This window comes from Tupaia chinensis, unplaced genomic scaffold (assembly GCF_000334495.1).
Source record: "Tupaia chinensis unplaced genomic scaffold, TupChi_1.0 Scaffold143606_1, whole genome shotgun sequence".
Lineage (NCBI taxonomy): Eukaryota > Metazoa > Chordata > Mammalia > Scandentia > Tupaiidae > Tupaia > Tupaia belangeri.
The window spans coordinates 60,919-65,610 of record NW_006203452.1 but is presented as its reverse complement, the minus strand read 5'-3'; the positions used below and the strand labels follow the sequence as shown (position 1 = coordinate 65,610).

At 37.1% G+C, this 4,692-nt stretch overlaps 1 pseudogene; it reads right to left on the bottom strand.

Moving 5' to 3' along the window:
• Positions 1-2,312: 2,312 nt before the first annotated feature.
• On the bottom strand, positions 2,313-3,560 carry LOC102472667 (nucleolar and spindle-associated protein 1 pseudogene; annotated as a pseudogene).
• Positions 3,561-4,692: the final 1,132 nt, after the last annotated feature.

Genomic DNA, 4,692 nt, shown 5'->3' with positions numbered 1-4,692 from the left:
AAATCAATAAATTAGTGACTTTATAGCTTCTCAGATAGAAGAGGTAGAAGAATGAAGTTTAGTATGAATCTACTTTATTTCTATGTCTTATCAATAAGCAATTAGAAAATAAAAATTTAAAATGATACTATTTATAATAAATTGGTCACCAGTAAAGTTATGGTGCATTTTTGCATAGAATAACAAAGAAAAACACATCATGACTTTTTTGATGACCTAATAGCATAAAAAAACTCTAGAAAAATATAATAAAAGATTGATAGGACTCTTAAATTGAAAATAATTAGGCTTTATTGACAGAAATAAGAAACGTACAGAAATGAAAGACTATAGTATGCTCGTAGTTTGAAGAAGCTTTGAAAAGATGCCACTTTTCTCTGGATTGACTTATGAATTTAATATGATTGCAATAAAGATCCCAACATCTTTTAGAAATTGATAAATTGACTCTGAAGTTATCTAACACAATTTTGAATAAAGACACACAGTATTAGATATCAAAATTTATTATAAAGCAAAAATAATTAATGAATGCTATTGGCAGAAGGTGAGATAAATAAAACAAAACAGAGATAAAAAGGTCGGAGTTAAGAAATCTCAGACTCATACATTTTGTTGTGTGGTTATCACAAATGTGATATTGCTGAAGCATAGTGGGGGAAATAATAGCCTTTGCAAAATGTGGTGCTAGGTCAATTTATCATATAAAGAAGTGAATCATGACTTTTTTAAAAGATTTTTCTTTGCCATAGGGTGTGTGTGCATGCCAGAGAGAGAAAGAGACAGGGAAAATGAGTCATCACCCTCCAGGAGGCATGGCCATGCCACTATCCCTTCTCTTCCATTCTCCTCTTGGGTTTTTGAGCACACATGAACATGCACCAATGTGATTTTCAAGCTACCAGGTCCAAGGCTCGAACTTCAGTGAGCCATATGGGAGTCCAGTGCCTTAATTACCACATCACCAACTAGTCCTAGTTAGTGAAACTTGACTTTTGTCCTTACACTATATAAAATAGATCAAGTGTAGATGGTTGAAAAATACCTCCAGAAATAATATAGGCAATTATCATCATTGGGATGTATTATTCTATTGTATGAATTAGCACAATTTTAAAAAAACTACTTAAATTGGACATCTAGTTTGTTTCTATTTTGAGAGCTCTTATAAAATGTTGCTGTGGAAATTGTTACCTGTGTCTTTGGTGCACACTTGTACATGTTTTGGTTGAGTATATACAATACCTGGAGTTGCTAAATCATAGGATAGGCATATTTTCAATTTATGTAGGTACTGGTATTTTTCTGAAGCAGCACCATTAGCACCCATACTCAATAGCAGAGTATGAGAAATCTGATTGCTCCAGATCCTTGCCAACTCTTAACTGTCATTTTCCCCCTATTTATTTAGTCCAGTTGCTGTGTAATGACAAACTCTGATTTCTGTTTTAATTTCCCTGATAATTAATGAAATTAAATATCTCTTTTTTTTTTTTTACAGTAAGACAAAATTTTATTTATGAAACTCTTTAACAGTACATAGCTCAGAAGTTCTACTTAGGTACAACAGACTTACATATGATGCTAAGCAACTCTAGTTTTTAAAATAAATGAGTAAGATCTAAGTTTGACAGAACTTAGTAACCTTAAATTGGTAATCTTCAAATTTCAATGAGGTCTGTAGCTTTTAAATAAACAAGATTGGAATGAGCTATAGTTTTATTCCTAAGTATATGATGGTGATTATAGGAAGTGATCTGAACAAAGGTGCATCTACACTTTCAACAAAACAAAGCTTTTTCACAGAGGTAAAATACTCATGCCATAATCAAACCATATGACCCAGCTGCATAAAGATGACTAGATTCTCTACAGAAGAGGATGAAGGGGCCTTTCTATCCTGGCTCTCCCTATTCTTAACATGTCGCTATTCCAGTTCTAGCGAAGCCTGTGCTGTACCTGGCCACCATCAGGTAAATGTGATTGCCTACAAGAGGGCTGCAGTTAATATCAGAATCAGCAGAGGGAACTTGGCGTTAAAAACCTAGGTTAAGAATCTCTAAGATGAGTCTCATTAGAAAACTGAGTGGTGCAGGAACTTACACACACAAAAAACATTTCGATGAATTTGTGACCTCAAAGGTGGTAATGTCTCTTCCGAAATTCCGTACATGAAGAATCCATGAAAAACAAAGATCATTTGAAGAGTTAACAATAAAAAAGGTTGTTTCATTAAAGTGAGGAAGACAGTATAAAATATTTACAAAAGCAAAGATATTCATAAAAAAATATTTTCAGATTTTATAAAATTATTAATTTTTAGCCATAATGAGCCCTCTTCGATCTCCCAAAATCTTGGCTTTCTTCTTCTCCTTCTGTTCTTGCTCGAGTTTTTTCCGTTGCTCTTCCCTGGTCTGGAGATGAGGCTGTTTGTAAGTTTTCTTGTGGAAGGTAACTCTGTTTCCATGTTCACTCAGAGAATTATCTTCTTTAGATTGCCCCCATGGTTTCAGCTTTCCTTTGCTGGGTCATAGTTGAGAGGACGAGACAAACTTGCTTTCAGATCAAACACTGGTTTCTTAATGGAGACTAGAGTCTGCCATGCCTCAGTTGTCAACTTGAATGGTGTGATAACAGCAGCAGAATTCCTCCCAGTTACCTTGAACTTGTGTGACTCAAGCACAGCCTGGCCTTTTGGGGTACTCCCAGATACAATCACGTGTGGAGACTTCCTGGCTGGAGTCTTGGTCAGGGAACGTTTGTGCTCGTTATCCTTATTAGCAGCCGAGAATCTGACGTTCATTTTAGTCGTTGAGAGGGTTGAGTGTCTGATCAAACCCTTCGGACACAAGGTGCTCTGACTGGTGAGGCCCTGAGACTGGCCTTGTGAGTGCCGCTGGCTAATGGGCATGCAAGCCACAGAGGGGCTTCTGGGTGAATAACAGGAGTCACTACCCCTCCCTTCCTCATGGGCTGCTTCTTCAGTTCATTGAATGAATTGTGTTCTTCAAAATGTTTCTTTTTTCTCTCAATATATTGATCAATGGATTCCATTTCCTTGAAACGAGCCTCATGAAGCTTCTTAAAGTTTGGAGTAGTGTTTGCGGTTCTTTTGTTTTTTCCATGTTTGGAAAGCCCCTCTGGGCAGACAGACTTCTTTCCTGAAGGTACCTTTGAATCTTTTTTACTGTGAATTCCACTCTTCCCTGAGGATTCTGTATTCTCCAGTGCTTGGCTCTCATCTGATAGAGAAGCAACTTCAGTTGTAGTTCTGAGATCCTGGTTTTCGATTCTGGAATTCAGTGGGATCACTTATTTTTATCTCTAAATGATCCTGCTGGGGGTGAGAATCCCCACACAACACCTTGCACCTCCTCCTCGTCTTGGTGACATGACCAGCAGGCTCATTCTCTACTTGTTGCTGACTGTTTGAGGTGAGCTTTCAAGGCTCTTAACAATTTGGCTGCCCTCAGGTTAGCCCGGAGGCCCAGGCTCTTGGCTAAGTTCTGCAAGTCACTGTACTTGAGGGAGTCCAGCTCCTCGAGGGAGGGGACGGTCATTGTGATCTGCAATCCTGCTACATGCAGACAAGAGGTCCAGAAAGCACAACTTGGCGGTCCAAACTTCTGGCGCCACCGAAACTTTACTGTATTCATGTATTACTTCCAGAAATTTTTTTATGGAAACCATTGGGTCTTCCATGTATACAATCGTGTCATCTGCAAATAGAGAGAGTTTCACCTCTTCCTTTCCTATTTGAATTCCTTTTATTTTTTCCTCTTTTCTGATTGCAATGGCCAGGACTTCCAGTACTATATTGAAGAGGAGTAGAGAAAGTGGGCATCCTTGTCTTGTACAAATTTTTAATGGAAAGGCTTTCAGCTGTTACCCATTCAGGATGATGTTAGCTATGGGTTTTTTATAGATAGCTTTTATTGTGTTGAAAAATGACCCTTCTATATAGATTTTGCTGAGAGTCTTAATCATGAATGGATGCTGTATCATATCAAACACTTTTTCTGCATCAAATGATATGATCATATGGTTTTTCTCTTTCTTTTTGTTAATATGGTGTATTACATTTATGGTTTTACATATGTTGAACCAACTTTGCATCCCTGAAATAAAGCCTACCTGGTCGTGATGTATAATCTTTTTTATATGTTGTTGGATATGATTTACTAGTATCTTATTGAGAATTTTTGCATCTATATTCATCAGAGATATTGGTCTATAAATTTTCTTCCTTGTCCTGTCCTTATCTATTTTACAGATAAGGGTGATGGAGACTTTGTAGAATAAATTAGGGAGAGTTCCACCCTTTTGGATCTTTAGAAATAACTTGAGCAGAATGGGGGTTAACTCTTCTTTAAAAGTTTTGTAGAATTCAGAGGTGAAGCCACCAGGACCAGGGCTTTACTTTGTTGGGAGGTTACTTATTACTGATTCAATCTCCTGGATTGTTATGGGCCTATTCAGACTTTCTACATCCTCCTGACTCAATCTTGGTAGGTTACGTGTCCAGAAATTTGTCCATCTCTTCCAGATTTTCTTGTTTGTTATCATATTGTTCATAATATCCTCTAATGATGTTTTGTATTTCTATTATGTCTGTTGTTATATTGCCAGTTTCATTGCAAATTTGATTTTCCTGGTTCCTTTATCCTCCTCCTCCTCCTTCTTCTTCTTAAT